Raw genomic sequence first — 12,759 nt, 5'->3', positions numbered from 1 at the left:
TCCTCAGCACCCCAGAAAAGATCAGTGAGGGCTGATAGTAATGGGCCCATACTGGTCTCTCAGTCTTGTCTTGGTACCGGAAGACATGAACATGAGATCAATTAGATAAAGACAGGAAAACTCTTCTTTTGCCTGTCTGTCTGTTGGAATATCTTAAGATTTGCATTTTGCTTTAAGATTGTTTTTACTTTGAACTGTATATGTGTGTGCGCGTGCATGTGTGTGTGCATGTATCTATGTGTGTGTGTGTATTTGTGAGTGCAAGGGTCCATGGAGTTCAGAAGAAGGCAATGGATCCCCAGGAGCTGGAGTTACAGACAGTTGTGAGCAGCCTGATGTGGGTGCTGGGAACCAAACTCTGGTCTTCCGCAAAAGCATTTAAGACTCAAGCACTGAGCAACCTCTCTGGCCTTCAAATCTGTTTTTAAAGATTAGTAGATAGTCATAATGATACCTAAGAGATAAAAAAAAATAAACTTGTCACTGGTATTGTCAGCCATTGCAGCAAATCCTCACTCTGAAAACAGTAGGAGCTAAGCGGAAAGAATCTTCTCTACCCCAGTCAGTGAAGGGAAAAGCTCTCTCCTGAACCGTTCATTGCTCATCATGGCCCACACTCAGATTTTGCAACCAGGAACGAAACAATTGAATCAGGCAAGGGTCACAGACGGCTGTCGAGCCACAGGCGATAGGTTCAGGAAAGTCTGGCTACACCGTCACCACTGCCAAATTGTCATCTCACAGAGGACTGACTGGTTATAAGAGAAGCAATAGCTTGACCATGAAGGGATCAGGTTGTCACCGCGTGAACCCACGGATTAATCTCCGCTGTGCTGATGCAACAACCCGTCACTCGGCACTGTGCAGGACGCGAGTCACAGCACTCCCTGGGGAGAATTATGACCAGCAGCGCTTAGTTAGGTGTGATCAAGCTGTGGAATGAGTCTCATTTACAAGAAGCATGGGTCAGAGGGGGACTGGTGAGGGAGGCCCTGAGGAGGCAGTAAGAGAAGTGGGGAAAATGTCAAGACAATGACTCCGGTAGTTTCAACAAGTCAACGACCTAGGAAAAGGGGAGAAAATAGAGAAAGCTGAGACTCGACGAGAATCAGTTTATGAACTCTGGATCCTGGTTTGACTCAACTGTGAACAAGATGCTTTGGCAGGTTGAGGAGCTTGCCACTAAGTCTGACATCCTAAATTTAATCCCCAGGACCCATAGGGTGGAAGGGGAGGACCTGTCCCTGAGAGCCACTTTCAGACCCGTACGATTATGACCATACACAACCCACCAAGCAGTCAATCAACCAATAAGTCCTTAAGACATTCTAGAGGCTGTTGGAGAAATGTGACTATGGAGGGGTTAGAAATCAATAAAGACTTGGGTTCTGCATAGCTAGGGGTCACAGTGATAGAGTGAGTTAAGGACGTGTCTTTAGGGATGGCACGTACTGTTAACTACAGACACAAGAGAAATAACTGAACCAGGACAAAGGTAGATGAAGCTAAAATAGCAAAATGTACCAGTGGTTACAGAGGAGAAAGGGGCACTGTAATGGTTAACCCCCACTGACTACCTGGAATCACCCAGGAGATGCCCCTCTGGCTGTGAGCCTGAGGTTGTTTTCAGAGAGATTGAACTGAGGCAGAAGACCCACCGTGAATGTGGGCGGCTCCATCCCATGGGCAGGGGTCTCACACTGAATGAAAAGGGAAAAGGAGAAAGCAAGTTGAGCACCAGTGCTCATCCCCCTCTCCTGATTTTGGATGCGATGCAATGTGACCAGCCACCTCATGTTCCTGCCACAATGCCTCCCTCACCATGAGATACAAACAATATCCTCAAGCCAAGAGGTGAAATTAATGCTTTCTTCTCTTTAAGTTGCTTTTGCCAGATCATAGAAACAAGAAAGATAGGGGTGCTAAGAACATCCATACCAGTAACACGACTCACTCTGCTTTGCTGTATCTTTGAAATTATCCACAAGAAAGTATAAAGTAGTATAGACAAACAAGCATTTGCCTATTGTAAGAATATTTAACTGATACCTGCCATGTTCCTGACACTGAGCTGAGTCTCGGGCTGTAACAACTGAAGGTGGAGCTGGACAAATGGCTTAGTCAGTAAAGTGATTAGCATGCAAGAATGAGGAGTTTGATCCCCAGTACCCGTGTTTAAAGGCCAGGCATGAGAGAGTGAGGGATATCGGAACATTCAGTCCTAAATGGGATGTCTTCATCAAACCTCTCCCCTCAAGGCTCAGGTATCTATGTGGACGAGGCGGCAGAAAGATTGTGAAACTCACACTGTGGGGTGGGAATGAACACGGGCTCCCACCCCTAACCAAGAAGCTGTCTGCAATTGATACCCACTAGGGAAGGGAAAATCAGTTTCTCCAATGGAGCATCACAGGGTTTATCAACTATGCTCCACAGCAGGCGTTCCTAGGAGGAACTGACCAACACAAAATGAACTCCATGGTCTTTTGATTTGTTTTTGTTTTATTTGACCCTTTTTCTTTTCATCTTATTGGTCTTTTGCTCATTTTGATTGTCGTTTTTGTGGAGATTTCGTGTGTGTGTGTTTCTTGGGGGTTTTGTTTGTTTTTGAAAAACAGAGAGAGAGAGAGAAAGCAGGGCAGTGAGGAGGATCTTGGAGGAATTGAAGAGAACAGGCTGAAAATATATTATTTTAGCCGGGGATGGTGATGCTCTCCCTTTAATCCTAGCACTTGGAGCCAGAGGCAGAAAGATCTTCATGGGTTTGAGGCCAGCCTCATCTACATGGTGAGTTTCAGGCCAGCCAGGGCTGCATAATGAGAACCTGACTAAAACCTCTCTCTCTCTCTCTCTCTCTCTCTCTCTCTCTCTCTCTCTCTCTCTCTCTCTCTGTGTGTGTGTGTGTGTGTGTGTGTGTGTGTGTGTGTGTGCATGCAAGCGCGTGTTATGAAAATGTTTTACACAAACATAAAAAAAAATGCTAGGGGAAACAAGCCAGACGTAGGTTTGGAGAGATAGCTCAGCAGTTGCTCCCAGCTCAGTTCCCGGTACCCACATTAGTCAGCTCACAATCACCTACTACTCAAGCTCCAAGGAATCCAATGCCCACTTCTGCTTCCTCAGGCACTCAGGACCACACCCATATATAGAAAATAAGTCTTTTTTTTTTTTAAAAAAAAAAAACCAGCCTGTGTCTGTAACCCTAGCACTTAGGGGAAGGAGACGGGAGGATCCCCAGAGCTTCCTGGCCAGTCAGTTTAGTCAACCAGTGAGGGCTGGCTTCAGTGAGAGAGCCTGTCTCATGAAACAAGATGGAGGCTGATAAAAGAGGAAACGAGATGTCAACCTCTGGCTCCAGACACATGTTCACATGCCTGCACCACATGGGTACACACATGTCACACACTTGCCCCACATGTGTATACATACATCCACACACACATACACACGTATCCCCCCCAGAAAAGGAAAGGAAATGGGGAGAGAGGAAGTGGGGAGGAAGGAAGGGAGGGAGAATAGGAGAGATTTCGTTTTGCTATTTACATTCCCATGATGTCATTTAGCATGTCCCTCTGTCCCTGCACTTACAGTTACATCTAGACACCTCATCAGATTCAGGTAGATATTGTGCTTGGGGGGGGGGGTTGTTTGGGTTGTGGTTTTTCTTCTGCCAAGGACACTCAGATGATGCGAGACAGTCTCCAGGAGATCGCCATTTCTGCTCCATCTTCAGAGCACAATGTTAAAGACGCAGGATTGTCACCTAGGTCCATCAAGCTACTGGAAGCTGCACAGGACTGAGATTTGAGATTGTCTTCTTGTATTAGCTGGGCTGTGTCTATGAAAGAAAGCTTCCCCAAAGCAGTGGTACCTTTTCCCTGATTGCTATAATACTTCCCCAACTCAGGCTTCCCAAGGTCCTGACCAGGGGTTGATGGTGGTGGTCAATCTTCAATTAAAGAGTGATTAAACTTAGGGTCTCAGTTTCTCTGCTTGATGCCTGGAAACCACTGTCTGTTCCTGGCCATACGAGCCTCCCAACTTGGCAACTTGATCCATCAAAGCTAGAGAAGGACCAGAGCAAACCACAAAAACAGCCTGCCTCGGGGGAGGGGACACACAGGGCTGTTAACAGTGGGGGGCAGAATCCCTGGCAGGCTCATGAGGGTCTGCCCTACACTCAGGTGCCTCCAAAGATGATTAATAAGACTTGTTTGGGGAGAGTTTTGACATTATTTCTTAGGACAATAAAAATTGTCCTTGAGCTCATCATGATGGTTCAGCCTGTAACCATGGTTACAGATGGTTCAGTCTTGATGGCCTGAGTTCAACTCCCCTGGAGCCACATGGTGGGAAGAGAAAACAAAACTCTCAAAAGTTCTCCTCTGATGGCCATAGACAAGCCATGACACACACACATATGAACACACACACATGTGCACAGAGAATAAATAAACAAGCATTTAAAAATATTTTTAAGTTGTTCCTGCTGTTCCATGGTGACTACAGGCCAAAGAGCAAGGTTAAAACCAAGCCAAGCTGTACAGTCATCATTCCACCTTGATCATTTCAGCATGACCCGGTCCTCACTAATGAAGCACTAAGCCTGCCTGGAAGACAAGAAACAACTCACTGACCCCCGTCTCCGTTTTCTCCCCTGTGGAATTAGAAGGCTCATATCTAGCGCACTAGGCTATGGAGCCATTACACAGAGCACACTCAGAATGCCTAGATTAGTGGCTGGTGCAGCAAGTGCTCTGTCCTCTGTTGCTATGAGCAGTCAAAGCAACTCTTACGCTGTTGAAATTGTGGCAACGGCGCTTTTGTGACTCTGGTCTAAAGGCACATGACTGTGGATTTTACTGGGACTGCCTGGCTCAACACGGAGCTCAGTCCTCACCCTGCTAGAAATTTTCTCTCTTGCAGCAGCCCAAGCAAAACTGGTGATTTAGACATAGACATGAAGCAGCTTCCAAAGGGAATCGAACTCTTTAGGGAACATGGTCCTAAATCAAATCAAGTCTTCTTAGTCTTTTAAAAACCATGAGTACTGAGCCAGCAAGATGGTCTCCACAGGTAAAGGGCGCTTGCTGCCAAACCTAAGGACCTGAGTCCAATCCTCTGGACCCACACCATAGGAAAGAGCCGCTTCCTGCAAATTATCCCATCTTCCCCGGGAGCACAATGGCACAAGTGTGCTCACACATAAACACATGGGATTGTAACCGAAAAGTTAAACCATAAGTACTGTTCACTAGGAGCTTTAGATTTTTAATTACACAAGAGGTTTCTAAAATACACTTTACACGAAGCTTCACAGCTAACAATGAAATCCTCCATCAAGCCACAGGTCCATGGCAGCAGTCTCTCTTTCTCAAAGTAACTCCTGTTTGAGTCAAAATGTGTCTTGATAGAGTTCTGTCTCTGCTTTTATATAAATGTGTACATATAATACATCAAAATACAATCTAGTGGTTTAAAAGGAGTTTTGTTGTCTTTTTCTTTTCTTTTTGTTTTTCTTTTTAATTTTTTGTTGATGGGTTTTCTCTCTGTGTGTCTCTGTGTATGTGTTATGTACATGTGTGTGAGGGCATGTATTCATGGCTCATGTGTTTATGAATGTGCCTGTGAAGGTCCGAGGAGGATACTGTGTGTCTTTCTTTATTGCTCTCTACCTTGTGTTTTGATATGGGGTGGTTCACTGAAACTGAGTCTCATCATTTCAGCCTGGCTGCCCGGTGAGCCCCCAGATCTGCCTGTCTCCACTTTCAGCTAGCCTGGCTGCCCAGTGAGCCCCCGGATCTGCCTGTCTCCACCTTCACCCAGCCTAGCTGTCCAGTGAGCCCCCAAATCTGCCTGTCTCCACCTTCATCCAGCCTGGCTGCCCAATGAGCCCCCAGATCTGCCTGTCTCCACCTTTACCCCGAGGCTGAGGTTGTAGGCACACACAGACATCCCCAACTTTCATGTAGATGTTGGGGAAGGATGGACAAATCACAGCCTAGAATAGGAACAACCCAACCCCGCTGACAGAGGAGTGGGAAAACGAGTGTGGTGTGTCCGCATAGCGGAAGGCTGCCCAGCTTTCAGAAAGAGGGAAGTTCTAAGGTGCACACCTGTAACCTCAGCACCAGGGAGGCTGAAGCAGGAACGTTGTGGGTTCAAGGCCAGTCTGGTGACAAGTAAGACTTGGAAGAGGCAAAAGAAGAAGGAGAAGAGGAGGAGGGGGAGAGGAGGAGGAGGAGGAAGAGGAGGAGGAGAAGGAGAAGAAGAGGAGGAGGAGGAGGAGGAGGAGGAGGAGGAGAAGAAGAAGAAGAAGAAGAAGAAGAAGAAGAAGAAGAAGAAGAAGAAGAAGAAGAAGAAGAAGAAGAAGAAGAAGAAGAAGAAGAAGAAAAGGGGGAGTCTGGTGTGAGGCTTTGTGCTGAATGGAAGCAGTCAGACTGAAAGCTAGAGCTCACTTCCGTGAGGTGGCTGAATACCCATTCCTCAGAAAGCCAGATGGTAGGGTGGTGGCTGCCGGGGCTTGTTGGGAGAGGACCATGGGGAGCTGCTGATCAGCTGACGTCTCGGTTTGGGAAGATGAAAAGGTCCTGGGGATACCTGGTGGTGACAACTGACTACATAAATGTCTCTAATGACACTGAACTATCCCAGCAAAGCAGTTAAAATGGTACAGTCATTTCCAGTCAGTTTACACGGCCTCAAATCCTCTACGTGCCCCACCTCACTCCAGTCACCAAATACTGGGCCTTGTCCCCAGGCTCTATCGGCTCCTGTTATCTCATGAGAACTTCCCTCTTTGCCCTTTCTTACATTCCTCTGGCTCTCTCCAAACTCTAGTCCGCTTGCTGCTGCTCAAGCTCACCAAGCATAGCCCCACCTCAGGGGCCTTTCTGCTTGCTGGTCTCAGCCTGAGCCATTCCCCTCCCAGAGGTCTGCAGGGTCTCCCTCCATCAGCACCTTTCCCCCAGAGTCTCCTCTGAATTAAAATTTTGATGTGGGATTTCCCTCTGTGTTCTGTGAATATCGTTGGTTAATAAAAGAACTGCTTTGGGCCTATAGTAGAGCTGTAGGGGAACAGAGCTGGGCAGGGAAAACTAAACAGAATGCTGGGAGAAAGGAGGCAGAGTCAGAGAGAAACCATGTAGCCCAGCCAGAGATGGACACCGGAACTTTATTCAGTAAGCCACAGCCTCGTGGTGATACACAGATTACTAGAAATGGGTTAAATTAGGATATAAAAACTAGCCAATAAGAAGCTAGAGCTAATGGGTCAAATCATGATTTAATTAACACAATTTCTGTATGATTGTTTCGGGGCTAAGTGGCTGGGAACCAACAAGCGGCCTCCTGCAACAATTCCCGCTCTCTCCATCTCTTTTGGCCTGTACTCGTTTTTCTCCTTATCAGTTTCTACTTTCTGGAAGATTCTTTATTTTACATACTTGTGTACACCTAATGAACCCTCAACAACATTCTCCGTATCAATCAGCACAGAGTCACTTGGCTTTTCCAACACAACTAAACTGTGACTCCGTCTCCTTTTATTTCCCACACAGGGTTCATCAGCTGGAAAAAGCACAGAACGGGGCAAGCAAGATGGCTCAGCTACAAAAGGCGCCTGCTACCAACTCTTGACAGTTTCACAGTCCAGATTGCCCGAGGCAGAAAGAGAGAGAAAGTTCCTACTTCTGACCTCCAAACAAGTGCTGTGGCTCATGTGGGCCTCAAATAAATAAATAAATAAATAAATAGTAGAAAGAAAACCATATCATTCTTTTTGCTTCAGCCCCCCCCCACCCCCCCCCCCCGCTTCCTCCATGCCACGCCCCCTCACGTAAGTGAGGCACAACCTTTTCAAGGTCTCCAAGGCGCAGCCTGGTCTTTGTCAAGGTTCCCAGATGCAACCGAAAACTTCCAGAGTGATAGTGCTGTCTGTTCTCAGAGAGCCCTCTTTCCCAGGCTAAGAAGGCCTGGGAGTCCCGCCAGGGAGAGGAGAGAAAGGGGAAGCTATGTGCTCAGTGGCCAGGTAAACGCCAGCGCCAGTCTGGCTATGCCCTGTGTGATCTTGGGGCTTCTGGTTGCATTTCTGGGAACCAGGGGTGGGGGAGGACTGTCACACTTGGCAGGGACTGGAGGCCTTCGAGGCCATTGCTAGGAAAGAGGAAAGAAATCAGCTGGAGAAGGCTGAGCACTCAAACGCCCCCAGGGTACTGACAAGAGATTATCCTGGGTTAAGAGGGCACTGCCTGCACTCAGGCCAGGCCGAGGCTTTGAATCGCATTTCCTGATTTAACAGCGGTTCTAAAACAACATCGACGACAGGTGACCTGACAAAATGTCTGAAACCTGGGCCTCTTCCAACCCCACAGTCTTCGCTTCAGGCCTGCAGACAGTGTCCCCACGCAGCACCAAACTCTCGGACTTCAGTTCTGTTCCGAAGACTTTGCCATTGTGTGGGGGAAGTCCTTGACACTTCCGGGTTCATTTCTTCAACTACAACCAGAACCAAAATATAACGCGATCTCGGAAGATTCTTTGGATAAAGGAGATTTAGCACACAGCACTGCACTTCAACGATTTTGGGAAGAGGACATGAGCAGAGGGCCTAGGAAATGTTGGGGGATAAGTGAGAGATAATAAAGGAATATGGGTATAGCATCTGTTGCTGTGGTACGGTCAGAGGAGGGGAATTGAAGATTGCCATGGCATTGCCTACGGGCCAGGCCTTAATCTTTGGTCTGAGATTGCAGAGCCAGAGAGCCTATGCTGGGGCCTCCAGCCCTGCAGGTGGCGCTGCATCTCTGGGAGTCCCTTCTCCAAAATCAGGGCTTGCAATTCCATACTCTTACCTTCACCAGGACCACTGTAGTTGTAGATTATCTTAGAGTGGAGCCAAACATTCAGGTCTGTCACGATGCTATAAATAAGTGTCTCAGAAAAAAAAAATCTTAGCTGTCCCTCTGACTTCCTTCTTATGTAGCTGGGGGAAGAGGGGAATCATAATTGGGAATTTTTTAGTTGCAAGCCAATAGAAACTCCAAGGTAGCCCAGCCCAAAGGAAATGTATAGCCCCGTGGGTTTGGAATGTCCAGAGGGCAGGCTAATTTGTGGTATGGCTGTGGATGGGTCCCACGATAACACTCTTTGTGCATATCTCCAGGCAGGATCCCTGTGTTTTCTGGGGTTTTGTTTTGAGATGCTGGGCTTGAACCCCTGGCCTTATGCTTGCTAGACAAATGTTCTAGTCACACCCAGACCCCAGCAATTATTCTTAAATAATGTCTATTTATTTATTTGGGGTGGGGCACACATGTCACAGCATGTGTGAGGAGGTCCCTTCAGTTCTCTCTTCCATCACGTAGGTTTCAGGGATTGAGATTAGGTCATCCGGCTCAGCAGCTAGTGCCTTTACCTGCTAAATCATCCTGTGGGCCCCGCATCTATTCTTACACAGTATCTTCAACACCCTAGCCAAGGAGACTCCCTGAGAGCTCAAGGGGGGAAAAAATCTTGGTATAGAATGTCACTAACCTGAGTTCTACCCCATCTATTAGGGGAAACAAGGAGCTTATTGTAAGACCTCCACAGATTGCCCCTGCAGGGGCATGACAAATGGAAGCAGTATTTTCAAATTCAAAACACAGATCAGAACAGAGAGATGCAGAGTGCCCAGAGCTAAATTGGGTGCTGTTACCTGAAGCTGAACGAGTGGACGCTTAGTGACACCTCCTCCCACAGAAAGAATATTTATCTCGTCTCCTATGCAAAACACTCTTCACATTGTCGAGGGACCAGGGCTTCAGCATCGAGCACTGCATTGCTTACCAGGGCTGGCTTAGTTAGCCTTGGATCCCCTTTCCCATTGCCACCATCTCCTTGTATTACGCTATTTTTTAAAAAGCACGACAGTTAACCCTTCTACAATAGCATTAAATGTTCCATTGAACTTCTGTTGGCAGAAATCCATGCCCCAGGACCTGTCATGGATCCATCCAAAAATGAAGTCACTCCGTAATTCAGCCCACATACATTCCTCTAGAGGGAAAAAAGATATTCTAAACAAACAAAAACTGGCCAATAGAAATATAGACATACAGACGTGGCCACAATCTATGTGGGTGTTCTCTGTCCTTGGAGCAACATCTCTATCAAATAAAGAAAAAATGGAGGGAAGCAGGTTTGCCTAAGCTGCCTTTGAGAACACAGCGCTCTTTGTTCACAGTGGTTAAATCACAGCCTTAAAATTGATCAGGCTTGCTGGGCACTGGAGAAGTGGAGGTAAGAGGATCAGTAGTTCAAAGGCAGCCTCGATGCTAATAGTGTTGAGGTCAGCCTGGGCTGCAAGAGACCCTGTCTCAAAAAAAAAAAAAAAAAAGCAATACCAACAATAACAAATGTCAGTCTAGGTGACTAGGGAGAGGGCCAAGTTAGCAAAGTGGCCATCATGGGAGCGTGAAGACTTGAGTTTGGGTCCCCAGCATCTACGTAAGATGCACGCGTGACAGTCTGCATCTGTAGCTCCAGCACTGAGGATGTGGACACAGGTAGGTATCCTCGCCTGCTTTCTGGTGGTTAACACCATAATAAGAACTGACTTGGAGAACCAAAGGGTTTATTACACCTTACAAGTTAGGGTCCATCATGGCAGGAAGCCAGACAGGAGCTCCAGTACAACCTGGATGCAGGAATGGAAACAGAGAACAATGTTTATTGTCTTGCTCTCCAGGGTCACATTCAGCCTGTTTCCTTATCCTACCCAAACCCCTTGCTTAGGGATGCACTGCCTACAGTGGATGGGCCCTCTCAGATCGATGACAAAACAAGAAAATGTCTTTTGTGGTTAAAAGAAAATGGTTCCCATAAGCTTAGAGGGAATGGCACTATTAGGAGGTGTGGCCTTGTTGGAGGAAGTGTATCACTTAGGGCCAGCTTTGAGGTCTCATGAAGCTCAAGACAGGCTTAGTGGCTCAGTCTCTTCCTAATGCCTGTGGATCAAGATGTTGAACTCTCAGATCCTTCTAGAAAACCATGTCTGCCTGCATGCCACCATGCTTCCCACCATAAAGGACTAAACCTCTAAACTGTAGCCACCCTCAAATGTTTTCTTATATAAGAGTTAACAAGGCCAAGATGTCTCTTCACATCAATAAAACCCAAACTAAGACACCTCCATAGGCTTGCCTACAGGCCAATTGGATGAAGTCATTTTCTCAATCGAGGTTCCCACTTCTTCAAATGACCCTAGCTTGCATCAGATCAACAATAAATCTATCTTAGCATAGATAGATAGATAGATAGATAGATAGATAGATAGATAGATAGATAGATAGATAGATAGCAGCACAGTGGGGAATCCACAGAGGTTTCTGTAGCCAGCAAGTCCAATCAGTAGACTCCCAGGTTCAGTGAGAGACCTGTTTCAAAAACTAGGGTGAAGACTGACAGAAGACACCTCATGTCAATCTCTGGCTTCCATCCATATGTGTACACGTGTGCACCTGCATGATCATACACAGACAAACACACATGCAACCGTCAACCTGCCATCAGCAATCTGGAGTTGTTTGACACCTCCAAACTCCATCTCCCCTCATTAGAAACCATGTCACAAAAGGAAATGCCAGTTGTACAAAGATGATCCCAGCAGCCCAGGCCCACAGGGAGCTGGTTCTGTTAACATCTACAGCCCGGCCAGGGGGAAAGTCCTCTCCATTAACACACATTGGGTTGACCCATATGAATTAGCCATATCTGCAGGTAGATAATTGCTAACTATCGACCATTTTCACCTGAAGGGGCTAGAGCAGCAGTTTTTGAAGATCCTTTCAAAAGGAATAAAAAGTCCAAATTCACTTTCATAGCAATACCAGGACATTATCTTTTCCACCAAGCCAATGGTTATATTCAACGTGCAAAAGCAGAGCTGGCAAATGGTTCAGTCAGTGAAAGTGCCTGACACCCAGGCTAATGACAAGAGTTTGATACCAAGGACCCTCGTGGTGAAAGGAGAGAACAGGTCCTGCAAGTTGTCCCCTGACCTCTACGTGTGCATGCTTGCATATACACTCAATACATACACACACAAAATAAATCAATGAAAGAATACATAAATGTATAAATGCATAAATAAATACAATTTTAATTCCAAGTGCGAAAGCAATGGTAAGGGTCTTAATCTGTTTTCTGTCACTATTACACAATTCTAGACCAGGCTCAAGGAGCTGCAACTGGCCTGCTTGCTTGGCAGAGTCCCAAGGTGATCCAAGATGTCACAGCAAAGAAATGGGCAGTCTCTGTGTGTCTAGATATTCAGGTTTGTTTTCTTGCTTTTAAGACAGGATCTCACTTTTGCCCAGGCAGACCTCAAACTCATGCTCTTGTTTCCTCAACTCTGGGATGTCAGGATTACAGGTCTGCACCACCAAGACCAGCCCTTTCTCCCTATAAAGCCACCGGCACTCAATCATGGGCCTCCACCCTGATGACTTAGAGCTAATCACCTCCCAAAGGCCCCACCTCTAAATGCCATGGTTGGGTTAAGATGTTGGAGCAGCATCCTGTCCACACCTCACAATGAGGCTTCATATCCAGTGTCAGTTTCAGATAGGGACAGGCCATCTTTTGGGGGAGGACATGTGAGTTGAGACAGGTTTCACTCTGTCTTGGCTGTCCTGAAACTAATTCTGTAGACCAAGCCGGCCTGGAACTCACAGAGTTTGGCCTCCAGAGTGCTAGGATTAAAGGCATGTGCCACCA

Source organism: Chionomys nivalis, chromosome 8 (assembly GCF_950005125.1).
Source record: "Chionomys nivalis chromosome 8, mChiNiv1.1, whole genome shotgun sequence".
Classification (NCBI taxonomy): Eukaryota; Metazoa; Chordata; class Mammalia; order Rodentia; family Cricetidae; genus Chionomys; species Chionomys nivalis.
Note: the sequence above shows the minus strand (reverse complement) of the source record.